The 25,694-nt window shown below is 35.1% G+C and overlaps 1 protein-coding gene and 1 long non-coding RNA gene across 3 annotated transcripts in view; one reads left to right on the top strand and one right to left on the bottom strand.

Moving 5' to 3' along the window:
• The first annotated feature begins 5,678 nt into the window (after positions 1-5,678).
• Positions 5,679-25,694, top strand: part of LOC105321714 (cholecystokinin receptor type A) — a 34,287-nt gene continuing 14,271 nt past the window's right edge. For both annotated transcript variants that reach the window (XM_011420130.4, XM_011420129.4), the window contains exons 1-2: positions 5,679-6,059; positions 17,576-17,619. The gene's annotated coding sequence lies outside the window, so the exon portion shown is untranslated. The remainder of the gene's footprint in view (positions 6,060-17,575; positions 17,620-25,694) is intronic.
• Positions 20,433-22,621, bottom strand: LOC136273303 (uncharacterized). The gene is made up of 4 exons (XR_010711487.1): positions 22,351-22,621; positions 22,084-22,138; positions 21,271-21,412; positions 20,433-20,539 (listed from the first exon to the last, which is right to left on the bottom strand). It is a non-coding gene; the product is annotated as an uncharacterized lncRNA (long non-coding RNA).

Below are 25,694 nucleotides of genomic sequence, written 5' to 3'. Positions count from 1 at the left end.
AAAGCAGTATCCCGTCTGTTTAAAATCGAAGCTGGGTGGTCAATTATTGGTCTCTAAAATCAACTTCAAACTGACTCATATTTTTATACAGTTGCCATTTCGGCAAAGTAAGATCTGTACGAATTTTTAAATTCAGTTTTATTTCAGTTTTACAATGTACATCACAAATGCTCATATCCCGGCCGTTGTTTCTTTGTTCAGGAGGAAGAAAAATGCTATTAAATACTGGTATCCAAATACCCCTTAACGTTCTTTAAGTTTTTCCAAACAATGTTTTTTTTATATCATGTATGAATTATTAAACTATCCTTAGTCCTGTCAATTTATCGTAAAAAATACGATACGCAAAATAAATAATCATGACAGTTAACTGGAATTGGACAGTGCTTAATCCCTAACTGTTCCAGGAATTTTCTTCTCAATATTTTCCCTGATCATTTCATTTGATATATTCAAAAAGTGTTCAGAAACTATCAATATGATGTCGTTTAAGTACATTGAGTAAGAATATCAGTCAAGTAAGAGAGCACTTTAACGATTTGGTGAAGAAAATTTATCGCGAGTATATAATCGAAATTTCCAAAATGACGAATGATGTCTGCCAAAATTCCCAAACTATACTAGTGTTACAGAGTTTTATCATAGACGACATCAGAAATGCAAAGACATAGATCCATTTGATGAATGATCGTCATGTATTTTGATGGGACATCAGGAGGCAAATGCAAATTATGACATTTCACCGGTGTCAATCGACAAAAGTCCAAAATGTTCTCTGACTTCAGAATCGAGATAAATGTTCCATAGACATGTACTGATATACTGAAATTCCTGCCTGATGTCAACATTCTACTTATTGATGAACAACTCTGCTCAAATAAAAAAAAATGAGAATGAAAATATGAAAATGATGAATTCTTCAGAAGAGACATGATATTATTTTATCAAAAAACATCCTTTGAATGAGATAAGATTACAGAAATTAATAATTAACATCAACAGTCTAAGGTGTCACAGAGGACTAATCCCGCTGACAATGATGACCACCACCTTTCGAGGGCATCGTACTTAGCAAACTCAGATCATGGCTTGATATTAATGTTAGGCGCAAACTCAGACCGGGACCTGCTTCTCATGATAGGCGCGTTCTCTGATCACGGCTTGCTATTTTTGATATACCCGACTTAAAACCAAGATTTGTTACGGTTAATTTTCACATACTAGAAAAAGGCTTGCAATTGGTAAGAAGTGCAATCCTGAAACCAGGACCTGCTATCGATGATTGGTGCAACCTCATACCAAGACCTTCTGCTGATGATAGCACAACTTGAGCTCATGACTTGCTTTTGATAATGAACATAACCCTAGACCAAGGTATACTGTTTATGCTGCGTGATACCTTATTCCAAGACCTTATAGCGATACTAGTCGCAACCTGAAAACAAGACTTTCTGTTGATGATAGACGAAACCTCATTTTAAGATCTGCTTTTGAGAATGTATGCAACCTAAGAGCACGACCTATTGTTCACGATAAGCATAACATGAGGCCACGGCCAGTTTTTGATGATTGCTGCAAATTTATACAAAGGATGGCTGTTGATGATGGCTGCAAGCTGAGATCAAGACCTGCTGTTGATGATAGAGCAACTTCACGATCTACAAGATCACGGGCTGCTATTGATTGGTCGCCATTTTATCTGTTAAACAACAAAACCAAAAAAGGTACGGACGTTTCAAATGAAAAGGGAAACATAATAAGTAAACATTTTTTTTTTCGAGAAAACACAAAAAAATTTCCAACTAGTTATAAAAGGCACTGTATAGCAAAATACACGTTTAGTTAAAGGAGAACTGCTTTGGACGTCAATTTGATTTTTCAAATCTCAACCGATATCGACTTGTCATAGGAAGTGATACCGACGAGAGCTGTTTCTGTCGCATTGTTAACTGATTCACTGTTTTTGACGGAGATGTCTATAAAAGGAGTCGAATAACCTCAACATAAACTCCCTTTTCAACTCGCACCAAGAAATCTATCTGAAATATATCATATGTAGAGTTTTGTATTTATGATACAAACGCCATCCGACAAAGCATTTTGGCGTTTTCGCATTTTTGCTAATTAGATTAATGAGAGGACGGGAAATTAAAAAAGTCAACTACTAATTCCATCGTTTTAAGACACAAACAGCAGAAAAGTTTGGCTAAAGGCTATATCAACCTTAACTCATCCTCAATACCTCTACTGAATCAAATTCCCAAGACACAATGCTCAGAGACATCATTTAGAACATGTAAACAATATTCTAAAGGTATATTCTGAATAAAATGGGTTTAAACTACAATGTAGTTTATTAGAATATGTACATTTATTTTATACAGGCGTATCAGCTTGAAAGTGATAGAGGAAGAAATATGCTGTTCTTTGAATGAATTGAATAAAAACGCGACTAAAACTTCAGGTAATTTAAAAAAAAATGAAATTTGGTAAGAGAAGTTTATTCAGTGCTAGAGGATTAATGTATACGTTTTACGCCATTTATATAAAATGAAGAGTGGGTAGAGTTTTCCAAAGAGTGTGTGGGGCAATACTAGCTTTGCCAAAACGGCACGTGAGACCGTGAAATTTCAAAACCTTATTGAACTCTCTGCTTGTCACTGTCAATCTCAATAAATTTTAGCGACGAATTTGCTGCCACAAACCGTTTTTCGTGTGGAGAAAAGCACAGTTATTTGCCCTTTTTTAAAAATTAGTCTCAGGGGAAATTGAAAACGGGTTTCGGAAAACGTCATGCATTGCAGTTCTACATTTTGGACAACATGAACCATGGTGTGGCCCCACTCTTTGATAACGGACAGTTGATCTTTCTACAAACAGGCAGATGGACAATTATAACAACAATATCTGGTGCCATTGGAAAGAAAGCGTTCAAGTGATGTACATCAAATGTAAGCCAGTTGATAAATATCTGCTTTAATTTCATATGGCATAAGCTGGCCTCGGAAAATAAGACGACGGTTGATAATTATTTATCGGCGCGTTTTTCGTACTCCCTTGATAAAACCAATTTCTTTTTTTTTATCGGAATGTCACTGGCGGTGTTATTGGCGTTTGGTTGCAGTGAGGTTAAAACAGCGAATTAACGCTTCTACGTATCACGATCCATGATTCGAAAAGCATATTCTGAGTGTGCAGCAACCCACGACAGGCGTCGAAACGGGTGGGGGCATTAAAATTGTCATTTTTATACATTAAGTACTTATTGTGACCTTCCCCCATCCACACTCAAATTGAATTAAGTCCGACGCTAATCCCCCATGCATATAGGTACCAATGTCGATTTCAGCTGTTGAGGTTATAAATCTTCTGTGCTGATTACTGTATTAGCAAGAGGTAATGAAGACTCTTATCAAAGGTATTAAAACATAAATAAAAAGCGTTTTTATGAGTTCCCATTTTACAGCCGAAAATGATGTTCAATCTTCAATTAATTGACTTTAGGTAGAGATAGCGCAAAACTAGAGACAAGATCATAGAAAATTAATAAATATGCATTTGTTCAGCGATAAAACAAGAGTTTTTGCTAGTGTCGGTTATTCTTTGGTAACGTCAGGATGCTGTGGCAATGCCACTTTTTGAGACCAGGTCAAGCCAATAAGGCATGGCCATGTTTTAGAATATGCTATTCCGTAGATAAATTAGCAGTTTTTTTCAGTGATTAAAAGCGAAACATATGCTAATAATTAAATAATAAAGCATTCATTCTACTCTCATTTATCCCTGCGAACTGTTAAGAAGGAGTTATATATGCATTAAATCTCAGTTACCTTGTCATGCAACAGAGTCATTAGGGTTTCCTTGATATCACACCTTGTCCTTTGAGTACGGTTAAAATCGATATAAATTTTCATTGTTTTAAGCAACTAAGGCGTTTTATTCTCTTCAAAAAGTCCGTAAATAAGATCTTAATTAATTGAATCACCCAAAAATATTACATAAAATATAAAAAAAAACCCGACGCATTCCATACTGCCTGTTTTTTTTTCAATACTTACTAACAATTCTTTGACCAGTCCTTTGACGGGTCTTTTGCTGATACGAAAATAAATTGAAATCGCAGAATCTGACATTTGACAAGGAAATCGTTTTGTTTATATCAAATACAAAATATCATCAATTGGAAATTGATACATATTAAATTTTACTGATTAAAAATTCAATGAGCTTCCAATCTAAACGAAAACAATAATCGTTGGTTACCGTATTAGGACTGGTTTGTTTATTGATCGGAAAATTGACATTAATTAAGCTCTCTTTCAATAGTTTCGTAGTTATGACATTTACAAGAAAGCAAAATTTGTACCATGAAATATGGGAAGTTTAAAATTCCAATAAAGCTACATTAATGTATGTTTATGTTTTCAAGTATTTGCGTTTAGATTTATATGACTAAAACTCTATTAATTGCCATGGCTATACATGTACACAACCAAAGTTATGTGAATATAACGCGTTACAAATCGTAATGGGAGGGTTAATGAATACATGCATACAAGTACAAGTATATACATACATGTATGCACACGTGTTAAGCTACACATTTAAGGAATGATCGCTATATATCAATTGGTCTCAGTCTGAAACGGTCTACAACTAGTGGGAAAAATGACTATATGCTGGTAACCACACGCGGGATCCAGATAATTTGGGGGGGGGGGGGGGGAGGCTGGGATGGGATTAGGTTGGGGATAGTTTTGATTGCCAGAGGGGCCCAGAGCCTATTTTCAAAAACTTTACTATGATTTAATATTCTTAAATTTTCCAAAGAGGGATTGGGGAGGGGTGGACTCCTTCTTTTCTTTAGATCCACGCAAGAACATGATTTCCAGAGGAAAAGCTTCAATTTATTAAGAGTAAAGCTTCTACACGAGACCACTTAATATATATACAGTAGTGTTGTGAGCCATTTATACAGCACGTTTCACGAAATAAAAACAAATCTCTTTTTAACGTACTTACAGAGACAAAAATGATGTTGTTATCATCTCTCTTTCTAGAATAAAACCATAACCACATGCGGAAAGTTACACACTAATGAATTTTCAATATAGGCTGCCCCTTCAAAGCACTGTAATTAACAGCACACGTTAATTAGACATGTTGATCGATATTTTTAAGCTATAAGTTTTTTCAAACGTAATATTGGTATTTTCGAATAACATTAAAGAGGACAGAAAAAAGCTCGTCATAATGTTCCAAACTACATCGACGTCATCCAGTAAATACATGTTTATAAGGTATGAGAGAGGTTTATTGTCGACGTCACATAAATAAACTCTCACTTTCAAAAAAATATAGCAAAAGGAAGTAGTAGGGAAGTCGGGTATGTGAATTACATCAAAGCCAAGGCTGACGGCAGTCAATCGAATGAATTATCAAAAGGCATAACGAAAGGTGGCTTCACAGAGTTCAGTTCAATATCAATTTACTTATATACGTCGCAGAACTATAGCTCAGAACAAGGACTTTATTTAAGCTGTGAATAAACAGATTCAAGTTCTAGATAATATTGTTTTCAATATTGTCAACGAATGCGTCATTCAGGTTTTAATTGCTTTATGTACACGAATGAAAGCTTGTGTTTGAAATCTACGGAACATATATATATAGAGAGAGAAGGTTAGTAAACATCATGAGAAGAGAGTGAGCGAAGTTGTCAGAAGCAGACGGCCCGCTCATCATCTGATTACGTCACGCGGCAGGTAACGACACCTGTCAGAGGCTCTCGTCGACCTGCCACTGACAGCGTCTTCGTCAAGTTTCTTAAGTAAACGAGCAGATTTCTAAGTGGTCGCCGCGATGAGGGAGATGTTTTAGTATGCAAGTCCCTCCCCGCGGTAGATATTCCGGGCGCTCGCCTGACGATTGGAGGCTGTAGACCGGCGGGATCGATCGAGGTCACACACAGAAGAAGACACAGTCAAAGGAACTACACAAAAGTTGTTTTTTCGTATTTTCTTCGGATTAAAGTTCCAAGCGTGAATCAAATCACAGAGGTAAGTGCCCCTTTTGAATTTAACTTTTTCTTCTTTCCAAACTAATGCAGTCGCTAATTATTTGAAAGAGAGAGCCAATAACCATGGGCATATTCTCTTCGATTCCCAACCACTTACGAGTGTTTACCTTTTGTAAACAGAGATTGTCAATATTTGAAATTAATTGTTTGAATGGGTAGAATTTAAGAATTAAGGATAATTCGCTCATTTGAAAAAATGTTTTTATTTTGTGCTGTTATGCGTGTGAAACATCAAAATTCATCGCTGGCTTCCATAACAAAATAAAGTATAAAACAAAGCCTTCGTATTAATGATAACTTTTGATATGCTTCAATCAATGGAAACGTCTACAATAAAAATCGAAGCAATAATTTTATTTCAACGCAAACTATCTTCAGGAAAACTGCGTGGGGCCTTTTGGCCATTCCTGTCACACAAAAAGCTCTTGGTTCCATGACTGAATCCCTCAAGATGTGGAGAATTCTCTCCAACAAAACAAACGCCTTCAATAAGCACGTTCAATGCAACAAAAATATTTATTTGACTGTACTCCACGTTATGTAAGCAGCTTTAATGTACACATTTTCTATGCGTTGTTTTTTAAACGAAAAGGTGCTTCAAACAAACGATGAAACGCAATGAAACCCCTAAAGGTTTGTAGTGCATGTATAGTGGTCTTATTGCAAAATGTCTCCAACATCCGGATGTGCATCTTTTAATTTATTCTGTCACATCTTTCTTTGAAAGAAATGAAAGAGAATAGAAACATTTAAGAATATGTACAAGATAAGGTATGATGGAGACAGGACCGGTGTTTGACCAATACAATGCCAAGAGTTAATCTCTTCAGTTTCAGAGTAAAATCTGTTGCAAAATAATGCGCAAAAAGGATCGGTTTTATCCGAAGAAATGTTGAAAAAGGTCCAGAAACTAATCGCTATTCTCATTAACGGCATATAGATAAAATGCTTACAATTCAATAAAACACATTGACATCGACACAGGCTGCATTCTATGGATTGACGAAAGTTAATGAATTGTAATGATACACACATCAAGAGACCTCTTCGTCTCTACAAATACAAACAACATACAGTTCGAGTTGATGTTTTTACCTAGCAGCACCTGCAAATATTAAATAAAATGTAGAACCGTTTCCACTTTGATCCCGGTGAAATAGAGAGTTCTGATTCAACTGATACATTCCACATACAAAGATAGGAAACTGACTCAACATAGATCTTGGTCCAAAGAATAGCCTCATGGAACATGTCATGATTAACGATTAACTTTTAACCTAATGAAATAAAGGTATCGTTTGCCTTAACGTGCTGTTGCTGGAAAATAATCTAATAAAACTCAGCAGAGAATCTGGGGATCACGGAAAACATATGTCTACATCATCGACAGGTGCGCGGGATTGAATCTGTTTATTTCCCTTGGACGTGCTACAGTTAACCGAAACAGCCCAGGAACCCTGACCCATTTGAATGATGTGATTGTCCATGTAATTTTAGAATTGTATCAAAATCAGCAAACGCCCAGCAGAACGAATCTCTGCAGCAGAAATCGTTCAAAGTTTAATCCTCTGCTATTGTGCAGCTGTGTGATACTGAAATTGACTATTAGTTGAAAGTAATAATTTCCATATCAATAAAATAAATCAATGCATGCTTTAATTGGGTCAGAGTTTCTTTGTAAACCATGCGCGTTCTTTCATGTATTATGCAGATATTTTAATTAGCGAATATTATATTTGTTCTTACAAATCTAGCATGGGACGACCAAACCCACAAAACAAATTTATCTGCAGAAACTACACTTTTTGGGGGTTTGTGACTATAATTCTAGTGATAAGCTGGAGCAGTACGTAGATTTGATATGCAGAATAAAAGGGTTGCTCCTCAATAATTAATAGCAATAACCATTACATGAAACCATAACAGACGCATATCCGGGGAAATTGCAATGAGATATGATAAATCTCGTAAATCGTCTTTACTCGTAGACAATCTCCTTCGGATATCAATAGGCTTCGACTTCATAGAAATAGATGTTTAGTTTGATCATAGATACATTTATGATCTAAAATGACCACCTAACAGTAACCCAAATGCATTATTTTCACAATAATAAAAAAGGCGATATTTTTAGCAACGTCCTTTGGAACGATATCGAAATCAATGTTTGGTGTTCTATTTTGGTTTGATGAGGTGATTTTTGGTTAAATACATGACAGTCCTCACTTTCCCACTTAGATTTCCCTCTCTGTACGGAGCGACACAAATGTTAGGAACTGGTCTTTCAGGATTATAAAAGAGACATTTTTCAAGAAACCATCCATAGTCTGAATTGATGACTACTTCTCAAGGGAACCATAAATCTTACAAGGACTTTAAAAGATGAAGAAGATATTACTCTTGGGGTTAAGACACTGAAGTACCTCATCAAGCATTCACCAGAGTAGGAATGCATTTACACCTATATATCACACCTGCCCGTACCAAATTCCAGCTTCCACCAATATTGTACAACCACAGTTAGACCACTCGGAATATGTAAAGCTAGGTCTATACTCCTCACGTGTTGATTTAATTAAGACTCGTGAAAGACATAATATCTGCCCTTGTAAAACAGTAAGGAAATTAAAGATATCTACAAGTACATGTACGGTATGTCATTGGGATATCATTTGGAGAAAATGTTGTGGTTTCACCCATGGTGGATACGTGCTTGTCGTGTTGTACGACATAGATCTTTGATTCACCTCAGTTTGACCCTAAGCGTAAGAAAAAGTAATATAACTAATAGCATTGCTGATAAGACTTACTAATAGTCAGCGAGAGTAAGTTAATAATAACAAAAATGGCAATCCGTTTTCTGATTTTGTTAAGAACAGTAATTCTAATGATAAAACAAGAAATAAAATCTAGATTAGGAACGTACAAGATTTGATCTTAAATAAAGGTCAGACTGTTTTTCCGACATCTATTTTTTACCTCTCCAATGGGCTGAACAGAGAGAATTAGCTTGATTTTATTAGGACTTTCGACGTTAGCGGCTGGCCGGGACAAAATTATTGAATTATGTTTTGCTGATCGAATAATTGACATCATATTACGGAGAGGAAAGTCGTTTGCAGCCTACAAGTTAGGGGACCAATACCAGTAGATTACCACAGAATCAGAATTCGAAAATATCACGATATTACAGAGAGAGAGAGAGAGAGAGACTGAGAGAGAGAGAGAGAGAGAGAGAGAGAGAGAGAGAGAGAGAGAGAATTCTTTCATGATAACTACAGTTAAGAATATATGTGAAGTGTCTTTATTTATCAAGCATAATTTCATAAAGATATCTAAAATAACGACACGTACAAATTTGTTGCCAGATGTCTGAGATCGGAGCAACTGCCAACCGATGAAATGAGATAAAAAATATATTTTTTTCATAATTTTGCGTAAATAGTTTCCATGTTTTGGCACACAAGCTTAAATGAAAAGAATATTTTTGTAATAAAAATAATTGTATCTTTCAAAGAATATACGAATACATCCGGTACATTGACAACCACATGTATATATATTTTAAAAATTTTGTGCATTCTAGAAATTAGCTTCCGTAAGTTTGCCTTTGAATTGTCATTTGAACCGCTACAATTAACAGATACCGGGGTATGTTATACCGTCCCGTGCTAGGCAAGTTTAACAATGATGTAATAATACAAATTCATTGCGGACAATATGCAGAAATATCAATTCAACCAAACATATAGAAATTAAATTTCATCACAGGAACGTACTATTACAAAAGGTCTATTTATAGAACGGTAAGAATTATGAGTTTTTGTTATGTAGTCGCGAGATGATTACGTATTATATAGTCAATACATAAGGTTAGTACATGGAATTATTTGTGAAATCTTCGTGTTTATATTGACAGATTTAGCGAAACCTAGGAATGCGAATAAACCTTATTTATATAGCATTAAAAAAAGTAAAAAAGAAACGAATTCATATCAAATTATAGCGTAAAGTCTTGAAATGTTCATGTATCTTGACACAATTAGAGTAAGCTATTGCTACTTTCAATGCATCTTTCCCAAAAGTAACGTGAAGTTCAGTCCTTTCTGCTGATAATCATTGGGAACTTACGACGACCCACATGACATTTCTCAATTTTTTGATTACTTTTATTTTATTTGAAAATAAAATAAATCGTATAATAAAGCAGCACGTGTTATTATCACTATTAACACGTCTTCAAAGATTTATTATTATCAATAACACACCAAGCACTCAAATTTAATTTAGGGGATCTGAAAAAGAAAGTATAATAAAAGTCTTAGATGGCGTGGATATCATCGAAAAATTAAAGAAATTTTGTTAGAAATCAAGCTAGAAACCAGGTCACGTTTAACATGTGACAGAAAGACTTTCTTATGCTTCCTATATGTACATGTATATACTGTTATTACAAAACGATGTACATAGTATTTGTTTCATTATCCTCTATCCCCCTACACTAAAAATATTAATTATTTTTCGACTGAAAATAGAATCATAGAATTCAAAGCAGCAGGTGTTTATTTCTTGCTGAGATAAATATGTTTTGATTAACAAATAAGTTACAGCAAATTATGTCAAAACAGTTTACAATTGTAACTGACAGATACGTCTATTACAAAATGTCAACAATTTTAACTGTTATCAACAGCCGATCCAATTGGTCCTATTTTGTCTTTATGTCTTAGTTTATTCTTGTCTTTATGTAAATATGTTTATCACTTTATCATTGGAGTCAAGCGTAAGCAAAACGATATTCAAACAACTTCATGTTAAATGGCTGAACTGAATACAAACTCGTGCGGTTTATTTTCAACTGATGAATAAAAATGCTTATTGCGAGGGAAGTTGTTAAGCTGATGACATTACTGACGTAATAAATGACAGGGTCAATAAAGCGTTTTGTTGTATGGAATACAATACCCATAGACTAAGTATTGTAACAACTTACTTTCGCATATTATTTCACATGACATGTGCTTTATTGCAAGGATATAAAATGGGGTGTTAAGTTATTATACAATTAAAATATACCATCGAGGGAGTCAGCAAGATTCCAGTTCCCCGAGAGCAAGTATATCTCCCGAGGCGAAGCCGAGGGTAATAGGCTAGCTTGAGGGGAACTGGAATCTTGCTGACTCCCTCAATGTTATACTTTAACCGTTTCATTATACCAATACAAACAATGAATCAGGAAAAGTTCAAAGTAATATAATTTAATTCTGGTTGTAACGCGGCATTTGATTGGATAGAAAAATTTAGTTAAATTTGTATAACCTGGTTTGCCCGTCACATGACACGTTACAATGCCCCAACGTCAAAAACGTATTAATCTGCTTGACGTTACGTTTGAATTTTGAACAGATTAGTATCATTTTTAAAAGTAAAACAGACACAATTTGTACATCAAATTACAGAAAATTAAATTATAAGGAATGAACTCAATATCTACCCAAGTTATACTCGTATAACCTGGGTTGGAGCAATATACGCTTTTTTATAAGCGTAAATAACCCCAACCCAGGTTATACAAGTATAAAACTCAGGTAGACATTGAGTTCATTTCTTAAATAATTGGATTGAAAAATTTAGTTAAATTTGTATAACCTGGTTTGCACGTCACAAGACACGTCACAATGCACCAACGTCAAAAACGTTCGCGAATTATAAAGCGTTAATTGTGACGTGCAAACCAGGTTATACAAATTTAACCAAATTTTTTTATCCAATCAAATGCCGCGTTACAACCAGAATTAAATTATTATATGTTATACGAAAAAGATAAATATGTATAGCAAATCAAAAAGGGCGTCGCAACTAGAATTAAATGATATGGTTATGAATATTCATGATTTTATTCGAAATACATGTATTTCTGAACTTTTCCATTGGTTAAAAGAAATTACAAAGTGTTCCGAATAGGGGTGTATCAGTTCATCGAATTGACGCATCTTTTCACATGAAATCAGTCTGTTTTGCAGGTTATCAGTCTGTTTATGGCGATTCTCAGGGAATCAGTTAAATATATCGAATTACACTTATAGAGTGAAAAATAAGGTATAACAAGCATTCTGAGAGTATTGCATAAGCAATACACGTCCCCTACCGGTTTGTGGAAATTGTGAAAACAATGCACTGTTATGCAGAATATCGAACCCGAACATTAAAAAATTGGAATATAAAAAATTAATTTTCTCTAAAATATGTCAACCAGATGCTACAAAAGTGTAAACTAGATCTGTTTGACATTTTGAAGCTGTTCAGCAAATTTCATAGTATTCCTCAAACGCATAAAGAAAAAAAGTGTGGAAAACTGAAGTGGGACAGACAGACGGACAGACGGACGGACAGACGGACTGACGGACGCAGAGGAAAGCTATAGTCCCCTCCGGTGAAAACCGGTAGGGGACTAATAAATGAAATTAATATATTTTACCATATTTGCAGAGGTATAGGTTTGTTTTATGCCTTTTTGAAATTCTAGAAAATAAAATTCATCCAAAAAAAACCCAAAAAAAACCGCATCTATTGTGGTGTATTGTAGTTCAAATTATTGCCCGTGTAGATGAAAACTTTGAAGTCAAAACTTCCTACTTCAAAAGTTGATAGCACGATTCAAATATCTAGAAACTTCTTGATTCAATCAAAATAAAAACTTGTTGAAACGAACCAACGTTTCTGTTCGTTTATAACACCACTAATGACGTTTACAAGAAGTGAAAATACTGGAAAACCTGTTTAAATGCTCGCTGATACTCTGTCTTTAGTTGTTTGGGTTTTGCATTGGTTAACTATTAGCACAACGTTTCTGTATCGTCGGCTATAGTTAACTATTTTAACATCATGGTGGAATAGGTCTTATTCCACCATGCAAATGCTAATAAATTCATCACAAGCTATTTCTTATTAAATGCCTTCACCCCAAATAGGTAACCCAGGACCGTCACTTTCTCAAATTTTTACCTAATATACACCCATTTTTATGAAAAATTACAACACATTTTTCTTGAAAACAAATTTGCAAATGAGATAATTTTTACAGCATAAATGCTCTTGTGAAAATGATATAACATTTGTGCTGTAAATCTTGGTTTTGATCAAGTGATATTATGATAGAGAAAGTATTTTCCTCAAGAGGAGACGTATGTTCAATGTTTTCAATATGGCAAATTGTGAGTATAAGCTCTTTTATCAAAAAGTTTTGTGACAACACTGTTACTTTTTTTTTTGGGGGGGGGGGGGGGGGGTGCGTTATCGTTCTACAACACTCTCTGTCCCTGCTTCACCTGCCATTTTACCATCACCAGGGTTTATAATAAAAGTATACGTACTTTGTCGAATCTTTGTCCTTCCTGTTGCCCGGCCTTACAATAACGTGAGTTAGACTATTTTGTCAGAACTAGCAATTGTTTGAGGTTCGTGTGTAAAGAACATTTGTTTTTAGTTCACAAATCGCTTCATTGACAACCACTGTTGTTGCGGACCATAATTAAACGGAGAGAAAATCCTCGAATAAAAAGATGCTATTTGTCAAAGAAACATATGCTACAATCTCAACAATGTTTTGCCGAGAATCTGTAATAAATCAATTAGGTGCAGCCATGTTACAATTGGAAAGAATATGGATGTTCTTTTAACATGCTTGAAGTTTACTTTTCATACATAAAATGATTTCAGATTATCTACCATGGACAGAGTTTTCTACATTACTACATCGTAAAGATTAACATTCTTGGGAGAAATTTCAAGTTTTGTGTGATTTGTTTTTCAAAAAATGTTACTGTGTAATCATCATTGTTCGAGGGGGGCCAATGTTTGTGGTTTTCGTGGGTAAGTCATGTTGTAAATTTTGAATTTACTGGGTGTGTGTAACTTTGTATTTACACCCACCCAGTTAATTAATTAAAAATTTAAAACATGACAGGTAACCATTGCCAACGAATTTACATCCCAACGGACGTATTCAAGCATTTGTTTAATATTTATTAAAATTATTCCGATTACACTACAACAAAATTACGTTCCCACGAACCAGGAAAATTTCGGCTACCCACGAAGAATAGAAATGTTTTAACAAGAGGCCCATGGGCCACATCGCTCACCTGAGGAACAATAGGTATGATAAAATCAGCTTAATGGAGTCATAATACAAACAATCTGGACAATGTGCAATAATACATGTAGATCCTGTATAAATAAAATCCATTTTCCCCCCTGGATATTCTTATGTTTATAATCATTAGTCCCTTTTCTAATAGGATGATTTTATAGTCATATCACATGTTGAGTATTGCAGTTCTCAAAAAAATCCTTTACAATTGTTTATATATGGGATATTAAGCTACATCAAACTCTGAACCTTCTTGTGAGGCCAAAGAATTGTCCTGGAGCCAAAGTCTTAACAATTATAAAGAATCATATGGCTGATTAGTTTCTGAGAAGAAGATTCCTATGTAAAACTTTAACCCCCCCCCCCCGGTTGTGGCCCACCCTACCCCCAGGGATCATGATTTTCACAACTTTGAATCTGCACTACCTGAGGATGCTTCCACACAAGTGTCAGCTTTCCTGGCTGATTAGTTTCTGAGAAGGAGATTTTTAAAGATTTACTCTATATATTCCTATGTAAAACTTCAACCCCCCATTGTGGCCCTACCCTACCCTCGGGGGTCATGATTTTCACAACTTTGAATCTACACTACCTGAGGATACTACCACACAAGTTTCAGCTTTCCTGGCTTATTAGTTTCTGAGAAGAAGATTTTTAAAGATTTACTCTATATATTCCTATGTAAAAATTCGACCCTCCATTGTGCCCCACCCTACCCCCAGGGATCATGATTTTCACTACTTTGAATCTTCACTACCTTAGGATGCTTCCACACAAGTTTCAGCTTTCCTGGCTTATTAGTTTCTGAGAAGAAGATTTTTAAAGATTTACTCTATATATAAATTCCTATGTAAAACCTCGACCCCCCATTGTGGCCCAACCCTACCCCTAGGGATCATGAATTTCACAACTTTGAATATACACTACCTGAGGATGCTTCCACACAAGTTTCAGCTTTCCTGGCTGATTAGTTTCTGTGACGAAGATTTTCAAAGATTTACTCTATATATATATTCCTATGTAAAACTTTTTTTGGTTGAAATTGGCCCAGTAGTTCTTAAGAAGATGTTGAAAATGTGAAAAGTTTACGGACAGACAGACAGACGGACGGACGGACGGACGGACGACAGACAAAATGTGATCAGAATAGCTCACTTGAGCTTTCAGCTCAGGTGAGCTAAAAAACCGGACAAGTATGACTGCTTATTTGTTAAAGGCCCGGCCCGGCCCGGCCCGGCCGGGGATTAAGGTTCATTTACATGTATCTTATCACACAGCAAGTCTATGTAAAACTCGTGTGAATTTTAGATGTATCAGAATTGCTGTGGTTTCAATGCAATGATTTCTCTTCGTTGCAGATACTATCCAGCCATTAGAATTCGAGAATCGTCTTCATTTATATCATGCGATTTACGTTTTCAAGAATCGAAAATAAACGAAATAAATTTCAATCAATTTTCTGCATTTCTCCGACAAGGCGTATCAAGTGACTTCAAAATGCCGACGTTCTCGTAAATAACGGAAGATATTGAATACTTGGATAAAAACTTCAGCAATACATCATTGAAATTCGATATTTCTAGCGAAACTAATACCAACATATTACACGTTTGGTGTTACAACAATGAAGTTGCATAAAATATACATAACTTTACCATGTTATATTCAATTAAAACTACCAATAATAATATATTTTTTGGATTATTACTTTTAAGATTTTTTTTCAATAAAATGTCTGTTTTATGATGATATTCACCTAGGCAGTGTCAAAACGATTTTGAAAGAACTGCCGTGATAGCACGCTCACTTGACAGAAATTTGCATGATGTTTAAATCAAAACATGTATCAAAGAGTTGATTTACATATTGCAACTATTATGACATTACCATGCCAATTATCCCGAATCTCAAAAAGTAGAGATATCTACATTACCATATTTTCAGGGTGGTAACGGTATACACCCAGCAGATGACCCTGAAAATTTCAGGCCCCAAATATGAATTCTAAATTTTGAATTGCGAACTGCGTTCACTTTTCAATTGCAAATAAGCCCGAATCTTAAAAGGTAGCCTTAGAGATGACCACTTCACCATATTTTCAGGGTGGTAATGGTATACACCCAGCAGATGACCCTGAAAATTTCAGGCCCCAAATATGAATTCTAAATTTTGAATTGCGAACTGCGTTCACTTTTCAATTGCAAATAAGCCCGAATCTTAAAAGGTAGCCTTAGAGATGACCACTTCACCATATTTTCAGGGTGGTAACGGTATACCACCAGTAGATGACTCTGAAAATTTCAGGCCCCAAACATGAATTCTAAATTTTGAATTGCGAACTGCGTTTACTTTTCAATTGCAAATAAGCCCGAATCTTAAAAGGTAGCCTTAGAGATGACCACTTCACCATATTTTCAGGGTGGTAACGGAATACCACCAGTAGATGACTCTGAAAATTTCAGGCCCCAAACATGAATTCTAAATTTTGAATTGCGAACTGCGTTTACTTTTCAATTGCAAATAAGCCCGAATCTTAAAAGGTAGCCTTAGAGATGACCACTTCACCATATTTTCAGGGTGGTAACGGTATACCACCAGTAGATGACTCTGAAAATTTCAGGCCCCAAATATGAATTCTAAATTTTGAATTGCGAACTGCGTTCTTTTCAGGATCATCTGCTGGTGGTATACCATTACCACCCTGAAAATATTGTGAAGTAGATATCTCTCCTTTTTGAGATTTGGGCTTATTTGCATTTGAAAAGGGAACCGCAGTTCGCAATTCAAAATTTAGAATTCATATTTTGGGCATGAAATTTTCAGAGTTACCTACTGGTGGTATACCATTACCACCCTGAAAATATTGTGAAGTAGATATCTCTCCTTTTTGAGATTTGGGCTTATTTGCATTTGAAAAGGGAACTGCGTTCTGGAACCGATTGCCTTGAGATTGCCCAGGGATTTCATCAAAACAAGGATACCCAGAAAGGGATTAATAAAAACATGGCATATTGTCAACACTTTATTTGATTTGTTTCTTTGCTTGTAATATAGGATGATATTTTTAAAAAAGCAAAACAATTGAATTCATGCAAAACATGAACAGAAGTCGTCTCAGCCATTGTGCGAGTTGACAATTGAGCTGCATGATCATTAAATTACCGCGATATGGTGTTTTTTTTTTTTTTTTGATGATGATGGCACAATGCGTTATCTGTCACAAAAATAACCCCTTTGTTGTTGTTGTTGTAGGAGGCTGTGTTCCTTACTACAATGTGTGGATTATTTCTAATTTAGCTGAATCTAATGTCCTTGATACTGAGCCAAGTTCTTACGTATTTCAGATTCGTGACAGGGGCAGTTAACACTACAGTCCTTTTACAAAGAAGTAAGTACACGACTTTTATTGCTTGAATTTCTTAGTCATCCTACATATACCAAGCTAATATTTAGCTTTGTTGATTTAAGGGAGTAGCTATTGGAATCTCGGTCAATTAAGGCTGACCGATTTATGAAGTGTTTTTTTTTTCTAGAACATTTGTAATTACTTGATTGTTGAGCTAATCAAAATTAAGACCCTTTTCAGCACACCTGTTGGGTGATTACAGTTCGGTGCGAAAACTATTCCTTGTGGCATTATCCCCCCATCTTCTCCGTTCAAAGAACCCATTTATGTCATTAAATATATTGAAAATTACAAAGTTCGTGATGGATTGTACTTAACTTTTGTTTTAAATATTACTAATAGTCAAAAACATCCCACTTATTAGATGAGAACGTAAATTAACATTGTCATCATATTGGATTACATTCAATATTTCTCACAAAATTGCGCTTATTTTGATATCCGTTTCCTCTCTTTTATTTTTCACAAACACGTGTATTTTGTTATTTATGCCAAAGGTACCCCATTTCGCATATGTTTTGTCCAATGTATTTCTAATTCACATAACTTTCAGCAAAACTCAGATGAGAAAATTACTTTGAATTAAAAGAAATTGTCTTAAGTATCGATATAACCGCACTAATAACAATAGGGAGAGGCCAATATCAAACTTTGTTCATGAATATTTTGTCAGTTAATCAACACCGCTTCGTGTACTTAATACAGTAATTTCTTTCCGCTCCAAGTACGAGGTTTGCGGGAGTCAAGTGTAGGCACATTGTGGTAGTGCTAAATAAAGAGACCTCGGTAAATAAGCAATTATAACCAATTCATACTGATGAAAATTGTAAAAACGTGAATAAAACTAGTACTCGGGTCGCGGTACATAGTTCCATTAAAGATGCTCTGTTAAAGGGATACCCCGATAATGGACCATTGTTTTGGAGTCTACACTAGAATAAGTAACAGGAGAGACGATAGACCGAGCGCTTCAGCAGCATCAGAGTATCAGGCCCGATCTATCATCCACTAAATTGGTTCATGACATTCCGCCGTTCGCCAGGGCTTTTTTAGTGACTGTCCTTCTATGCTCCAGACAAGCTCATTCGATCCATAAATCGTAATGTTGTCAGCAACAATACTCTATATGTGCAACTGCTTCGTTTCTAAATGATTGACGAATATTGCTGTATTGCACAAATCTAGCTTCATAAACGTAAACTGTCTTGTAAATCTAACTAAGTAAAAACTTAAACAGACACTTGAAGGGCTCTATTGTGGAAGGTCTTCAAGAGGACTCATTGTATTAGACAAGGAGTACAAACCTCTCTGTCTGTTTGAAATCAAATAAACACGATTTTCTCAATGATATAAGCAACTTGTTTTTTTTTTAAAAAAAACCACTACACATAGGCGTCGGAACCGGTTGGGGGGGGGGGGCCTAAGCCCCCCCTCCCCCCACTTTTTTTGCAAAGTTAGACCTAACCACTAGGCACATAGCATCATAGAGGGTTCAGCCCCCCCCCCCTTTTTCTCGCAAAGAAAAGATAATTGTTCCTAAATTTACCTTGAAAACAATGAGAAGTTATTACTAGCCCCCCCCCCCCCCCCCCCCCACGGATTAGGAATATCGTGATTTGGGGAAATGATGTTTTTGGTAGGTAAGAATATTCTTTTGGAACAAAAGGTATTCTTTCCACCCCCCCCCCCCCCCCTCCCATGATTTTGGAAATTAGGGTGTTTTTTGTTTTTGTTTTTATTTTGCATGTCAAGATTTCTGAGGATTAGTCTACCCCCCCCCCCCCCCCCACTTTCAATTTGCTTCCGATGCCACTGCTCCAAACATATCAATGTACTTGTAAATGGTTGATGGCCAAGCTTAATGAGGCCAAGTACAATTCGAGTGCGCAACACTTTGCTCAGCTTTTTACTTTTAATATATTCGATCAGTGCTTACTTTCTATTGAAGATATATTACTAAAGTCAGGTACTCTTTACACAATTGCGCTGAACAATATAGTTCCATTCATCATCAGCAGATACAACATTATAACATATTTTTAGGATATCAATGTATATTTTACACGTGAAAGAAAGCAAAATTAACGTAAAATTATTTTTAAAAATCACCCTTTTCAAAGAAGTATAAATAAGAAGTATACATATTCCTGCGCTATTTGCCACCTCAGTATTTTTCACGAAAATATAGGTCATTCTTCCATTGACAATTTTTCAATAATGAATATTGCTTATATTATTACAATAATTATATTACTTTCATGATTATTGCTTGTTAGTTATCACGTAATCTCTTTGATTATTTATTGTATATATGTGTGTTTTTCTTTTCTTTTTTTTTACTGACGGAATGGTTATGCAACACCCGCATCATATTTCTGTCATATTGTAAATATTGAATTTATCGGGTGGCAGTAAATACAAAATTTAAGTTGTCATGTTGTAAATTTTGTATTTACTGCCACCCGGTAAATTCAAAATTACAACATGACATTTCTGACCGCACCCGTGTTAACTCTATTTAAGGATGTGTGCACTGTTTGCAAGTGACGCAAGACTGGTGGCAGTATTTTCTGCGGACATAAAGAACTATATTCGCCAGTTTTCTTTACAAGTTGAATTCAATGATTTTAACTTTGATTTTAACAGTGATCGGCGAAGCACAGTAAAAATTTAAGTAATTTAAAAGTCGAATATCTTGGATATGGGGTAACCCATATCTATTCTTGTATACAGCAAATTTTGAGACGTTAGGACTTTAACATTGTGTTTTTATTCAAAATCAACTTCATCCAAAGCATTCATATTTCAAATACTGTGATTTTAGAACATTGATTAAGTTTAAAGATAAAAATAGTCCTCACAACATCGTTTTCCGCCCGGTATTGTAAACAAAGCTTGAAAGCTGAAAAAAGGAAAATGACAAACTCATATATTCAAGGCGTTAGTAGATATTATATCAAATATTTATCAAATGGACATAAAAAGAAACATAAACCCTGTCTTCATTGTTTCATCTTTTGAGATTATTATTTTGAATTTATATCATATACCACTTGTCAATTTTAGAGCTATTGTGCATTGAAATTAAAAAAAAACAAACTTTGATATATCCCTAGATGAAATCAGGAGGTCAACATTTTTTTTCTTCAAAATTCATCTTTTATTTACTTTTTTTTCAAGAGCTTTTTAACATGCATATACGAAAAAAATTAATCACTAGGGTAGAAATACTAAAAAAAACATACAAAAATGTGTTATTTTGCGCTTTTGCTGCAAATTCCCACTGGGTGCAATACAGTTAAAACTGAAAATGTTTGAGACGACCCCTTAGGAAATCAGGATGGTAAATGTCATTTTTAATCTTAAAATAATTGATATAAAAGTAAAAATTCATGCAAGAAATGTAATTAAAATATCTTGAAAAAGAAATAACTAGACTCGATTGCGTAAGTCAGCGATATCATTGTCTACTATTGCAAAAATGTTCTGAGCTTGATCACAATGGAAATCGCAATTTTAGCCCCGCGTCAAACAGTGCATTATAATTTATATGCATATCTATATGAGCTCGCACCAGCATTAAAATATTCCTCAGTGGACATCAATATCGAAGAAATTCTACCGATAATGTACCGTTTCCAGTGTGAAATGATGTGAGCCAACCTGGAGATCATACCGGAAGTGGTAGGACACTCGGACACCGTGAACCCAAGTTCAATCAGAGACGAGGTTTGATGTTACAGGGGATATTCCATTGACAGATTCAAACCTTCATCTATAACAAGTTAATGAGACTTTTTCAGGTGTAAAAGGATATCGGTCGATAACAATCGAATTTCATTCAATTTAAAACACAAACTGTCGTCATGTGTCGAAAAAACACACCCACCCTCATCCAAAGAATTAATAATCTTATTCAGAGTTTTACTTTTTAATATGAAGATATTTAATAAAAAAAAATCAAGAATTTACATGTATTTTCGTATTGAGCATCAAAATCATACTGGTAGTTTAGAATGGATTTTTAAAACAAAACCTCTACTAACTTTTTATACCTTTTCACCGGAAGCGGGTAAAGATGTTCAGGTATACCGATATACATACATGTAAATAGAGAGTTCATGTACATGTAGCCGTATCTGCACACAGAGGAAAGGACACATATTAGAACCATTTTAACAAGGCCTTGGACTTTCAGCACGACGTATCTATCTATTTCTTGCGTCAAAACAAGTTAAAATGGCGCTGGTTTCAAGTGAAATATACACCGATTGCGTAGTCATAGCTCAAAAGCCAGACAAACCTTGTTGGTTTCAAAGAGCAATGGCTGGGTGGTCTACAATGAAAAAGACAGGCCTACGTTACATTGCTGTTCGACACTAACTAGCCAAAGTCCAAGCTCTTATTAAAATGGTTCTAAATGTATTCCTGAAACATAATCATTACCTGTGCTAGATCATTATTTCACTGCTAACTTCTCATTCATTGACTATATTGTTAACTAAAAATACAAAATGATTATTTGAAATACCTTTGTAACGACGCATTGCGTCACGATCATTCGATATGAAAAGGGTTTTTGTGACAATCGTAGACTAAATGGAGTAATGCGGCCACACGCTCTTTGTATTGATTATCAATATAAACAAGGGAATAAAGCAAGTAATATGCTGCAATCTAAACAATGCATAAACTGAAGTCTCTGTATCATACCTCTTGTGCGAATGCTTGTTTATGGCCGACTTTGATTGAACTTGGGTTCCGAAAAGCCAGATTTACGCAAACTATCGTAAATCGCGCCAATAAAACTTTATTTATAGTCAGCTGGACATCAGGCTTTCTGGATGCCATGCAATCTCAGCAGAAAATCGCCGAGGACTGGAATCTCGCTCCAACAGCAGTAAATTGAAAATTGAATTACTTCTTAACACCGGATATGAAGAAAACTGACAACGAGGCTTTGATGAAATGCCCGGATGCTAAGACACAGCGTACTTTTTACCACGCTGTTTAGTTTTATTGATTAGAGTTGTTTTTACGCGCGTCTTTAACATCTGGGCTTCTTTTATATCAATACTTGTCTGTCTTCGCTCACTCCCCAAAGCACTTTGCTAAGCGGCGAAACATATTGCAAAAGCAATTTTTTGTATCTATAAAATAAAAATTGTTGCAGTTTATGGTGTCACAGTTGAAATCATTATGTCATTTATTTCACCAGGAGAAAGAGGCTCTTTCTCTTAGACACTGATGGAGATTTGCAGAAGATGGTGAAAGGTTTCTTCTTTTATCTCATGAAACTAATTCCACATTTGAAAGTGTAAAATACAATAGGGTTATAATTGGCTCCCCTTTTTCATTAAAGAATCGCACGCACTACTTTAAACCTTTTGCTTTATTCCCTTGTGATGTATAATAATTTGATGTACAAAGACAACGTCTCGGGTATATATAAAGAGATGAAAACTCAGAATTAGCATATAAAAGAATGTATCATTTACACTTATAAAACGTCGATAAGAAAACTGAATAATACGATTTTAAGCTCAAAGAATTCGGCGGAAGAATGAGAATCATTGAATTTCTCCGCATGGTTTATCAAAAGTGTAACACGGAGAATTACAATGCTTCTCACTTTACATGCAATTGCGCGGGAAATTAGCTTAGGCTGTGTTGTTGTATCCTTGAATATCGAACTCATTTGGTTTCTTTTAGAGCATGATGCTTGAAACAAGACATACGTTCTAACGATATGGAATGACTGGAAATTCCCTCGCAATAGACATTCATTAAAAATAGTTATATATAGTTCCCAATGAAAAGTAGCAGAATTCGCTTATATAACCAAAGGTATACATTTGAAGTGTAGAGGGTCTAGACAAAAGCAAACATTCTATATTGGAATCATTTAACCTTTCACGTTATTCGTTGTCAGATATGTTTCCCCTTTCAAGGAGAAATGGTTCTATTTTAAACAGAAGATTGTTTTTTGTGTAATCTCAGTGAATTCACATTACCATTGAATCAGCATCAATCACAGGGAAGCTTCCACACAAAGCTGTTGTTTTTCTGCCTCGCTAATATTGTATGGAGGCCTCATTAAACGGGCTGTAATTGGAATCGTAGTATTATCAACGCGGGCGAAATTCCTCCGTCGACAGCTAAATTCTGGTAGCGGTACTAATCACTGAAAAATCTTCCATTATTTTAAAAAGATGAAAAATCCATTCTTTGTTTTAACAATGTTATCCTGCACTGTAACTGTAAATTGACAATTGAGCAGAAATACGTTCAGTCGCCGATATTCGACAAAGATTGGTCTGCATGCTTTTCAATCACGCAATCACACCCAAAATTATCCACTATGTCAGCACTTTAGCTTACTTTCTTGTGCAAGAAAGAAAGCATTTTTTTTTAATCAACATCTCTTGGACTACGCATTAACAATGAATGAAAATGCATGTAAAGTACCTTACAACACAGTTTTTTTGCCTCAGAGTAGAATGACGCTTTCTCATTGGATAAAAGGCGTCATGTGATTGCCGTATAAAATTCTGTACATGGCGAGTGGCAAAAGTAACATGGCGGAATGAACATTTTAATTGCAATTCTTTTATGTTATACAGTTGTTGACTGGGGTCGAGGGCAACAGTTGATCTGTCGGACCGGCTCGTAAACTGTTGCCCGCGGCCTTCGGCCTGTTGCCCGAGACACAGTCAACAACTGTTTTGTTATACCCCTTCTAATCACTTAAACGTTTTCGCGGAATGTGACGTCACCGGTCAACAGTCTTTTTTAACAGTCGATTTCAACAGTTCCAATCCAACAGTTCTAGTCCAACAGTAACAGTTCCAATCCAACAGTTCTAGTCCAACAGTCAAAATGCTGGACTTTTTTTCGTATAGAGTATAAAGTAACTGTTTTACAGGGGTATAACAAATATTATTATAAATATATTTATTGTATTTGGGATGGCAAGGGGTTTATTGCTTACTCGATTTGGAGCCTAGAAAATCATTTTAAATTATGTAGCCAGATAATCGTAATAATTAGAGTAATTTAATTTTAAGTTACTATTTTTTTTTGTTTTTCTCGTTGATATACAATTTACTTACTTTAGAGGAAGGAATGGGCATCAGGGGTATGATCGGGAGAAATTAGTCAGTTAAAGTAAATAACAGTTACTATGTGTTTGTACATGTAACTATAGTCTGTCCCAAGATATTTATGCAGCACATTTGGACGATTTATAATAAAAATACACATACTTGTGAAAGAAGTGCAATTGAAATAGTTGAAAGGGACAGAGTTTTTTATAGTACTGTTCAACAACTGCGCGGATCCAGAATTTTTTCCAACGGATACTTTAATTGGTTTTTGAAACGCCGAGTCTTGTCAGAAGCAATTTTAATTGGTTTTTAGGTATCGATGACTTGCGAGTAACATATTGGCAATTCTATATTTAATTACTATCCCTTGTTGATAGACAAGAGACTTTGTCATCGATAAAATATAGCGTAATTACGTTATTTTATTGACTGTCTACGTATATTTCTCAAGTTTTTAAAAATCTAAAGATGGCTCATCTTCGCTTCGTCCCCAATGGGAATTGGCATCCCGACATTTCTCTAGATAGTCAGTAACGTACCTAATGACAAATATACAGAAAAGTAAAAATCTTCCATATATCGATGTCACTACAAATATTTGGAAGTTTAATGCCATTCCTGGAATACATGTGTTTGTATTTAGAATTTCGATCGGGATCGGGCCGATCGGAAATAACACGTTGACTGTTATGCTACATAGATAAGAAAATTTCTTTGTTCATTAAAATATTGTATGATCGCACACAGTATTATCACGAGGTTCAATAACCATTGTTTTCATTTCAATTGGCCTTGTGTTTCACGTGCACTTAGAATCCAGTTTGTTGAGTGCATTGAGGTCATTCATTAGATGAAAATGAATGCCATATGTGTAGTTTTGTTTATGGTTAAACATAATTTGAATAAATTAATTTCCAAGAAGTTATTATAATATAAAACTACCAAGTAAAA

Source organism: Magallana gigas, chromosome 3, assembly GCF_963853765.1.
Source record: "Magallana gigas chromosome 3, xbMagGiga1.1, whole genome shotgun sequence".
Classification (NCBI taxonomy): Eukaryota; Metazoa; Mollusca; class Bivalvia; order Ostreida; family Ostreidae; genus Magallana; species Magallana gigas.
This window is presented reverse-complemented; position numbering and strand designations above follow the sequence as displayed.